General features: G+C 38.2%; 1 protein-coding gene across 2 annotated transcripts in view; it reads left to right on the plus strand.

Annotated features, from left to right (window-relative positions):
* The first annotated feature begins 6,524 nt into the window (after positions 1–6,524).
* Positions 6,525–11,432, plus strand: part of LOC109927162 (6-phosphofructo-2-kinase/fructose-2,6-bisphosphatase 2) — a 66,876-nt gene continuing 61,968 nt past the window's right edge. The window contains exon 1 of one of the 2 annotated variants that reach the window (XM_048611995.1): positions 6,525–6,580. The gene's annotated coding sequence lies outside the window, so the exon portion shown is untranslated. The remainder of the gene's footprint in view (positions 6,581–11,432) is intronic. The other variant, XM_048611994.1, reaches the window with a different exon arrangement.

The following is an 11,432-nucleotide window of genomic DNA, read 5'->3' on the forward strand; positions in this document are numbered from 1 at the left end:
TGATGTGGAAAGTCTTCTTGGGGCCTGGGATGGGCGTGAGGGAGGAGGTGTGGGGGCAGGTATAGCACTTCTTGCAGTTGCAGGGAAAAGTGCCGGATGTGGTGGGGCTGGAGGTGAATGTGGAGCGGACAAGGGAGTCACGGAGAGAGTGGTCCCTCCGGAAAGCAGATAAGGGTGGGGAGGGAAAAATGTCTTTGGTGGTGGGGTCGGATTGCAGATGGTGGAAGTGTCGGAAGATGATGCGTTGGATCCGGAGGTTGGCGGGGTGTGAGGGATGAGTTGCGGGAAATACGGTCGAGGGCATTCTCGACCACTGAGCGGGGGGTCTGAGGGGGGGGGGTGGGGGGCTTAAAAAAAGGGGGCATCAGATGTACGGGAGTGGAATGCCTCATCCTGGGAGCAGATGCGGCGGAGGCGAAGGAATTGGGAATAGGGGATGGCATTTTTGCAGGAAGGTGGGTGGGAGGAGGTGTATTCTAGGTAGCTGTGGGAGTCGGTGGACTTGAAATGGATATTGGTTTCTAGGTGGTTGCCCAAGATGGAGACAGAGAGGTCCAGGAAGGTGAGAGAGGTGTTAGAGATGGTCCAGGTGAACTTAAGGATGGGGTGGAAGGTGTTGGTGAAGTGGATGAACTGTTCGAGCTCCTTGTGGGAGCACGAGGCGCTGCCGATACAGTCAATGTAACGGAGGAAGAGGTGGGGTTTAGGGCCAGTGTAGGTACGGAAGAGGGATTGTTGCACATAACCTACAAAGGGGCAGGCATAGCTTGGGCCCATGCGGGTACCTGGGTCACTTCAGTAACCACAAGGCTATCACCTCCCCTTTGGTCAATCATGGCCCAATCCTTAGAAATGAGGATAGGAGGAAAGATAGACTTTGCACTGATGAACAACCCAAATGAATGGAATCCAAACAGGTTTTACTGCTCGTCTCTATTACTGCAAATGAAATACACCTATAGACCTCAGTACAGACAGTTCTGTAATCTCTCTAATGCTTCCATGTTTGCAATGATTTTCAATTACTTAGTTGTTTTGCATGAAGTCATGCTGAACTATGGTCTGTGAGTGTTTCCTTAGTATAGATAATGAATAAATACTAGCACCACAGCTCTTATCTGGTGTTCTCACTGTCACTTCATGACCGGTTCAGGTTTATTAGATATTACACAAAAACCTGTTAATGTTTATATAAGCCCAAGTTCTTTTCCTACGAAACGAAAATGCCAGTGTGCTAAGCAAGTTGTGAGAAATCAGAAGGTAAGACACTTCAAAATTAAAATCTAGTAACATTATTGCTATTCTTTCCAGATTCAACTGAATGCAACAGTGTACTATATTACTTCTTGCAAATGTTTCCTTCACTTTACTGTAAAAATTCCAATCAGAAATTAATTTCAGATGCACTGTTGGTTATATGCAAATCAATAAAATTCACTTTTTAAATGGAAACTAATTAAAATGTATTAAAACAATTCCAGTGCGATTAGAATAATCCGTGATTTTATGTACAAATTTTCATCCCTACATCATTCCTGATAAAAGTTCCAATGAAGAGGGACACAGACTACTCAATTTGTTCTGCATCTGAAAGAATATAGACTTTTCCCTGAATGCATCCAACAGGTATACTTACAAAGGGGTGATCGTGATTATTCGTAACATTCTTCTCTTTCAAAAACGATCAGCTCATCAAATATCAGTCCTGCGTGGTTTAATCTCTGTATCCTTAAAGAATCTGCTTTTCTCAGACAGCTGCACTTCACACGTTGAGTTCTGGTTTAGTTGCAATTCTCTCTCTTCAATACATAATGGTCATTGTTGTTCATACAAAAGTCAACCTAGAGAATTGTTTGAACATTTTCATATGTCCCCATTGCAAGTTGAGTGGCAAAACAAAGGTGAAAAGCAGAAAGGAGTGGAGTCTATTAGTGGTGGAAAAGTATACAGATGGTGAAGAAAAATAGTAATGTCCCTCAAAAAAGAGCTTTTAACCATGCCAAAGGAGAATGGCAGCAGTTTTGAAAGACTTATTTTCTCACAACTGTATCTAATATTCAAATCAGAAGGCTGTAAAAGGAAGAAATGTAAAATTGGATATCCTGTTGGCCCCATAATTTTTTAGTAGTTAAACTGGCCATTTATATAAACATAAAACAATTAACTATTTGACTTGTGCAGCCTAAAATTACAGATAGCCAACAATTAACTTTGGAATATGACAGTTGGCATTATAGTCCATGGGTCAGCTTATTAGTGTATTGTCACCAAGTCTTTGTTGGATTAGAGATCACCAAGACTTTACTTGGTGATATCTGCAAGGTTAATATGTTGAATTGACAATTTCAGCCTAAGTCCTAGCATATATTATTGCCACAACATAACGTAAATGGAAAATATCAGAGGCATGCCCATTACAAACAGGAGATTTCAGTGATGATGTGACTTGAGAAGATGTTTATCCAGCATTACTTCAAAACAGCTTCCATTTTAAAATAAGTATTGTTCTGAAAAATTTAAGGATTTCACTTGATCTTTAATATTGCTTGACTTGTTGCAGCAGCTAGACTAATCACATTGATAATTTACAAAAACTGTAGCAGTCTTGAAACCATGCTTCTTGCTACCTGCTTAAAAATTCTAGTTATGACTAGTTGGCAAAGGAAGGTAACTCAGATCAGATTTTTTATTTCCTCCTTACAGCAGTTAATGCTGTGAGTGATTAAGAAGTTTTAATCCCAACATATAATAGTGTCCACAACATGAATTGGAGATGGCTAAAATTCACTTTAAACTCAGGAGAGATTAAACAGATGATCAGAAAGCTGAGACTATATGTTAGGTCATTGGTGGTCATGACCTATCCCTCATTTTAAAACAAAAAAAGTCAAATTTCCACTATCATGGCAAACTGTATACAATACACGGGCACACACAAAAACAAAAATCAGCTCACTTATTGTATTCAATTTATTTTGAAAAAGTATAATTATAATGACCTTATATTCAGGAGTGAGAAAAGATGGACACAGTAATATTCATGTTTATTTTCTCCAACTAATAGCATAAACATCATACGAGTACTTGTAGCAGCAGTCATTTGTAAACACCTTATACTGATAATGCTCATACTCTTAATAATAGTTGAGGTCTACTTTAGGCAAAGTGACACGGCAATTTAAAGCACAATTGAAACCGTCTTTCTCATTTTCACCAAGTCACTTGGCATAAATAACATGCACCACTAGATATGTAACATTGAAAGAATACACAAGTTGTATATTATGTATGTATGGACTTAACAATTATCTCTATAACCAACAGTTTGATGAGAGATCCTGAGAAATACCATTCTGATACCTGCATCTTAATATATTTTTCCTGAATGTGAATATGACCTTTAGAGGTAATGCTTAAGTTACATAATCATATTAATGCACAAAAAAAGGGTCGAGAATTATGGCTTCAAAGTGAAATGCAGTGCCCCATTTCAAAAATGGATATATAGTACACTATAATGAAGTGCAAATAACCCAGGTATACATCTTTCATGGACTTTTAGAATTATATAAACTTAAGATGGAAGTGTTATTGACATATCATATGTGAAAATCTGTCTCAATCCTGTTTACTTTTACTTCCAACATCTGCATCATTTGACTAGAGAAAATTGTAAGCAAATTCATCCAGTCTTGTAGGTCATCCTAGATAATTAATTAAAAAGTTATCTTACATTCATAAAAGTCAAACAGCAGCAAACGTTTTACCAAATGAGTAGTTCTGAAAGACTATGCCTGAATTAGTACCTCAGATTCATAGAGGTGACAGAATTGCCATTGAGCAAGAACAGCAGTTGACAGCACACAATTTTAAATGCCCCCAAAATGATGCCATAATGCTGAGTGCATGCTGAATATTTATGTTGACTATAGTATTTAGATACTCTTGGGTCTGCAGAAGAATCGGGCTTCAGTACAGTCTGATCTAGAAAATAAGATTGCTCTAGATTTATAGAGGTTGCAGGAAACTAGAAAAGCAGTGAATTTTATGGTTTGTATTGTAAAAAGAGTAGTTGTTATAACATCTGAATGGATCAGAACCACGTAAGACATTAGCTCATCAATTCCAAATTACTGCCAAGGATATTTCTGGTTCTATTTTCAAATATTTAACCAGAACAGCATTTTTGGGATATTTGAATTGAACTCACAAATTATAACTTTGATAAGTTACAAATATCAAGTCACATGGTATACCGAAGTGCTAACTGCCAGAGACATGCTGTTGAAGCTTTGTGTCCTTGATTCATCAGGGCTGATTCAAGAATACCAGATTTCAAAAAGAACAATAGTTTCTACTACATGAGAACAGAAACCTGATTGGTTGCAAAGTGGATTCTAATTGGTCAAGGTATTGTCAAGGAGATTGCACCTGGAAGTTATGTCAAAGCTTTTGTTTAAATTCAAAAACGTTGAGTTGACTCTCAAGCCCCCGGCATGTTTTGCTCAATAAGCAGCACGTGGCTCAGTGGTTAGCACTGCTACCTCACAGCACCAGGGAACCAGAGTTCAATTCCATCCTCAGGCAACTGTGCCGAGTTTGCACATTCTCCCCATGTCTGCATGGGTTTCCACCCACAGTCCAAAGATGCACAGGTTAGGTGGACTGGCCATGCTAAATTGCCCATAGTGTCCAGGGATGTGCAGGCTAGGTGGATTAACCATGGGAAATGCAGGGTTACAGGAAAAGGTTAAGGGGGTGGATCTGGGTGGGATGCTCTTCACAGGGTGAGAGTCGACTTAATGGGCCAAATAGCCTGCTTCCACACTATAGGGATTCCATGCATTTTCCATGGCACAGCCTCAACCAGAGTCTGCTTACCAGCCAACCTGGTCTCTCATGCAGTACAAGTTGCTGTTCCTTTTGAAATTTGGTATTCTGGTCTATCCTTATGCGTGGAAAATGAAAAACTTTGGTAGCAAGTTTCATATTTTCAGCATTACTGTACTTGTGTATCACAAATGAATTGTAATTTATACATAGTGATATTTATGATCAGCTTATTAGATTAAAAAGACTTTGTAACAGCCAAACTGCACATACTGTTAAAAATTGTTGGACTTCAACCTCTGACCCAATGACAGAAGCTTTAGACAGTAATATTTTGATACTCCTGAATTCTACTGATGTATAGACCCATATGCACATTGTTCTGTAGAAAAATAATTTTTCTAATGTTATTTGGCATTCATTAAATATAGTAATTTGTCATAGTTAGTAGGTACACTGCACTATACTTCTGTAAACTGCTCACTGTCTCAAAATCAAAAGATGTTATAAATTATAAATAAACTTAAATAGAACTAAATACAAGTTGATATAAATAGGTTAGTTCGCTCTAACTACTGCTAATAAGCAGAATAAAGATACAAGTAAGTTTACTAGTATGAACTAACCACAACAAAGTAGCTATAATTTTACAAGTCTAGTATATCAAATAAACAGAACTGCACTTTTTTTTGTTTTGAACTAACTTTGTTTTCATCTAAAAGAATATTTCCTTTTATATAGTATCTTTCACCTAAAAATATTCAGGCACTTCACAGACGATGTATGGGTAACAAAGATTTGGCCAGAAAAGGATAAGGATGTGACAAAAAGTTTGATCCAAAATATAATGGTGATAGGATTAGGAATTTAAGAAAGAAAGAAATTCCAGAGTGCAAAATCCAGGTTTTGGACACAAGTTTTTAAGTTTTAGTTTAAAAAAAAAAATGTTAACTGATAATATTTCATGTCATTTTCTATAATTTACTGATAAAGTTGCATGTATCTATTTGGTTGCTGCATTGTTCAAACATTGGAACCTGTAGCACCTAAATTCATCAAAACCCACCTCCTTCCCCCATGGGAAAGATTAAACAACAGGAAATATGTTTCCAAATAGTTGCCCAAATACACTGGAAACAGCAATTAATCACCTGAAGCAATAAATCTGCTCTGAAGAATCATATCAAACTTGAAACAGCTTTGTTTCTCTCCACAGATGCTGCCAGACCTACTGAGTTTCTCCAGCACTTGCTTTTCTTTCAGATTTCCAGCATTCACAGAATTTTTGCTTTTAATTAAAATTTGATTCTTAATCACTCCAAAACCTGTATTAAACATCTTGTTAAAGCTGCAGTAAAATTTAATATCCAAAATACCAGGCACCAAGAATTATGCTGAAGACATAGAATTACATTGCCAATATAAATAAATGCTTCTATAATAAAGGATATGTAATGGGATCAATAGCTGACAGATGTTACCAACTCACAATATGCTCCACATTTATCTATACAACTAGCATGTACTTACTGTTCTTAAAGTACTCATAACGTTTGTTGGGAACATTTGTGGGAAAAGAAAAAGATATTGCATACCACGAGATAGTAAGAACTGCCGATGCTGGAGTTAGAGATAACAGTGTGGAGCTGGAGGAACACAGCAGGCCAGGCAGCATCAGAGCAGCAGGAAAGCTGACGTTTTGGGTCAGGATCCTTCTTCAGAAATGGCGTACCATAGTGTGCAAAAACAGGTAATGAAATGCATTTTCTAATACATTAGTGTATTGACAATGTGTCTAGTAGATTCAAGTTAATTGCAAGCCCCTTTTGTATTTTGTTTCAGTAAACTATACAAGTAAATTAAATTACAAAAATATTTGATAAATATGAAAATGTTTGTGGGTATGGTGCCAATCAAGTGGGCTACTTTGTGCAGGATGATGTCAAGCTTGGAGTGTTGTAGGAGCAGCACTCATTCAGGCAAACAGAGTTTTCCATTACTCTCGTCATTTGTGCCTTGCTGATGGTGGGCAAGTTCTGCGGAATGAGATGGTAAGCTATTTGCTGCAGAATTCCAAGCCTCTGACATGCTGTTGTAGTCCAGTTCAGTTTCTGGTCAATGTTTACCACTGGGATGTTAATAGTGGGAGAACTAGCAGTAGCAATGCCATTGTAAGTCAAGGACCAATGGAAACCAAAAGAACTGCGGATGCTGTAAATCAGGAACAAAAACAAAGTTGCTGGAAAAGCTCAGCAGGTCTGGCAGCATCTGTGGAGGAGAAAACAGAGTTAACCTTTCGGGTCCGGTGACCCTTCCTCAGAACTGATGGTGGCTGGGAAAACGTCAGTTTATATGCAGAAAATAGGGAGGTGGGTGGGATAGGGAGTAAATGATAAGATAGAGCCCAAAGAGAGAGAAAGACAGTTGGACAGACAAAGGAATTGCTAACAATCAGGCTGGGAGGGTGAACAGTTGTTAATGGGGACTGTTAGTGACTAACAGGGGGTGTGTAGTGGCAGGCTATGTGGTAACAAGGCCTGGTGTGTGGGGTGGGGGGCAGGGACATGGGAGACTTTAGGCTCTAAAATTATTGAACTCAATATTGAGTCCGGAGGGCTGTAGGGTCCCCAAGCGGAAAATGAGGTGTTGTTCCTCCAGCTTGCGTTGGGCTTCACTGGAACACTGTAGCGAGCCAGAGACAGAGATGTTGGCCAGGGAGCAAGGTGATGCATTGAAGTGGCAGGCAACAGGTAGTTCAGGGTCTTTTTTGCGAGCAGAACGTAGATGTTCTGCGAAGCGGTCGCCAAGTCTGTGCTTCGTTTCCCCAATGTAGAGAAGACCACATTGTGAGCAGCGAATGCAGCAGACTAGAATCTTGGAACTGCAAGTGAAGTGTTGGTTCACCTGGAAGGTATGTTTGGGCCCTTGGATAGTGGGGAGGGAGGAGGTAAATGGGCAGGTGTTGCACCTTCGCCGGTTACAGGGGAAGGTGCCGTAGGGCTGTGGGGGCTGCTGGGGGTGAAGGAAGTGTGGACCAGGGTGTCCCGGAGGGAACAGTCCCTGCGGAAGGTGGATAAGGGAGGGGAGGGGAATGTGTGTCTGGTGGTGGCATCTTGCTGGAGGTGGCGGAAATGGTGTTTGGACAAATGGAAATAGTTTTGATGGAAATAGCATCGCTCGGACATTGCCTGGCACAATATCACTTGGCACTTGTCGTGACAAGCCTGGATATCGTCAATGGGCATGCGTCTTGCTGCATTTGGACAATGGACTGCTTCAGTATAAGGAATCGCAAACAGTGCTAGACTTCGCACAATTATCAAACATCCCAACTTCTAACATTATGATGGAAGAAGGTCATTGCTGAAACAGATGAAAATGGTTGGGCATAGGACAATATCCTGAGGAACTCCCACAGTGATGACTTGATGATTGATAGCACTGTTGATGATGACCCCCTACTATACTACTTAACTACTAATCAAGATAGACTGATGCGGCAGTAATTGGCCAGGGTGGATTTGCCTTTTGTGTCTAAAGGACATATTTGGGTAATTTTCCAAATTGCCAGGTAGATGCCAATGTTGTAGTTGTACTGAAACAGGGTGGCTAAGGGCATAGCCATTTTGAAGTACTGCTGGCATTTACTTCAATATCACACGTTCAAGTTTACTTTAAATAAGATTGCACAGCCAAGTAAACATACCACATTCTAGTTACTCCAACAGGAGTTCTCCACCCCACTCCCCGCAAGAAACCAGTTCTTCAACTCTTTGTTCCCCTGCTGTTTAACATTTTCATTCTGATCACGCTCACACTGCATCCAATATTCCTCGCTTAGGTTAGCTTTTCTGGTTGAGAGTCATGGATTTTATATTTGTTTTTTGTTACTAACCTTTCATAATGCATGTAATATTCACATGCGTACACTGCTAACTGCTAGAATAAACACAACATTCATATATGGACTCAGTACTGTGAATACTCTTATTTTACAGCAATTGTGGGGGCTGACCTGCATTGCTTAAAACAGTTTGAACATATTTATATAGCAACTACATATACCTATTGACAAAACCAGTTTTAAAGTATACTTTTCCACATATGACAAATCTCCTACATGCAATTAAAATGATTAAAATCAGAGCTGTCATTATTTGTTTTACCATGCATATATTATCCAAATTATGCTACTGTAAATAAAAAATCACTTCTACTATTCAGATGCAATATTATAGTGAATAAGCAATAGAGGTTTTCTTTTTAAAAAGACGACCACTTTCCAACCTGCAAAGTATGGAATTCGCAATCAACAAATATTAGCTCACATTTAGGCTCTTTGGCTGAAGTCAATGCATGCATTTAGCTGACTATTGTGGAAGACAACTTTGCATTGCAAATCTAGTTCACAACTATTTGAATAGTGCAAACTTAATATGATCTGTGCACACTTAAGAATAGAAAAGATCACAAATATCATTCCCTGTTACAATGTAAATATAACCCAGATAAAATAATGATACCATTTTGGTCATCTTACAATTACATACCACTAAAAAGCACAGGCATTTCTTACTTGCTCAAACTCATTCTGGATAGTCCACTACAATTCTGAATCATTAATGATAAACACATTCTGTTCCAGTGTAGTTGCAGCTGAGGGTTTTGAACATCATGTAGTTATTAACACTGGATAAGGTCAAACTAATTTTGTTTTAATTGATCAATACAAAGCTGTGCTACTAAATTAATTAAATAAAATTCAATCTTTTACATTTAACAAGATTTAATCAGATTAAACAAAAAAAATGTGACCATTAAAATCTCAATAATTTGAAGTACCTTCATGGAAAAAGGTGTTTAAATTTATTCCAAATTTTCTTTTGAAAAATTCTAAAAACTACTATCACCCACTTTCCCTACTAAAATCTGACTTTGCATTAAGTTTATAAAGACATGGCGCCTCAAAATTATCGATGATGTTCTACATCTTCAATATCAGACTGCCCCTCTGAGGCCGTGAGCTGTACTACAGTCTTGTGCACATTTAAGTGAGAAGCAGAAACACCAAAGTTTTTCTCCAATCATCTTTTTCATCCACATATGAAAAATTCTCATCATGAGAAAGGATTCTAGCTATTATGACTATTTCCACTGTAGCAGTGAGGATTATAATATTGTGAAAGTTTAATAAAGGTAAACATAAAGTAGTCAGTAGTACAGAAATTGACTATTGCTGGAAAAAAAAAGTGACATCGTGTTGAAGCTTATCATGTTATCATCAGGCAAAAAAATGACAAACCACTTTTCAAAATTGAGTCAAAGCATGTGGGACAAAAGCTCCCAGTGCAATCTCCACAGCAACATCCAAAGCCATCAGCCTTTTCTCATGTGGTAAAAATTATTGCTTCTGTTGGATCTTTCACATTCTTGTGCTTGTCATGTTGAATGCAATATAAAAAGCAACAAGAACCCATCCCTTATTTTAGCAATATCAAACATGAATTGTGGCTACTTTGGTTATTGAGTCAGTGATAATGCTTCATCAATTAAAGCCACCAGTAAGGAAGTGAGGAGAGATTTACAGTGAATTCTTGGTGAATGGAGCATGGAAACTTTTAACAATGTAAAATGGAGGGCAGGTAACCTTATTTTTATTTAAAAAAAGAAAATGTAAAAGCATGGCAGTGTCCTTTACTGTTATAAATTTATATGGCCCTTTATGAAGTATTTCAAGGGACATGCTTTTAGGCAATAAACATTAACTGCAAAAGGTGAATTGGCATGGAATTGTAACCTGACTTTTCATGTTCAGCCCACATTAATGAGTGTCCCTTCAATCTCAAAGGCAACGAGGGACAGGTAATGAATGCTGGCCAGCCAGCAAAGACTACATCCCACAAGGGACTAAAAAAAAAAAATCTGCTGGACAAGTGAAATAGCTTTTGACCAACTCAACCCAGTTCCTTTTTGATAATTATCTGTTGCGAAAAACTGATACTAACTTGGTGATTTGGGGGGGAAAAAAACACTCCGAGATGCAGCCCAATGTATGCTACTAGTTTTGATAATAAGGCACATTTTGTGTCAGTGTTATGGGAACATGATTCTGCATTTTCCTATTTTGACCTTTTTGGAGTTACAAATCATAATAGCCATATTTGGCATTTTGGTGCATCTACATTGCAATTCTTGTAACATGGTTTTCACATTTTACTTAGAATTTTACAGAAGGCCACGCAACCCATTGTCTCCATACTAATTCCTGAAAGAGCTACTTAATTAGCATTAGAAAGCTATTAGTAACAGATGCAAAGTTATTTCCTTCTCTCCAAGGCAAAACTGACAAAATACCTTGCAGACTTTAAGAACAACAATGACTCAGTAATAGCTAATGGCAGTCTTCCATACGATTGCGGTAGTAGATAGGACAGTTGGGTATAAATTAGTATTTTGTTATCCAACCAATCACAATTCAGTTTGTCATTTTCTCTTGACTTAATTACCAAGTTAAAACAGCATCAAAAATAAAAATGATGTAAATTTTAACAGATTAAGGCAGAATTGTAGCATCAAGTAGTTCAGATGAAATGTCAGTGACG

This window comes from Rhincodon typus, chromosome 25 (genome assembly GCF_021869965.1).
Source record: "Rhincodon typus isolate 14 chromosome 25, sRhiTyp1.1, whole genome shotgun sequence".
Classification (NCBI taxonomy): Eukaryota; Metazoa; Chordata; class Chondrichthyes; order Orectolobiformes; family Rhincodontidae; genus Rhincodon; species Rhincodon typus.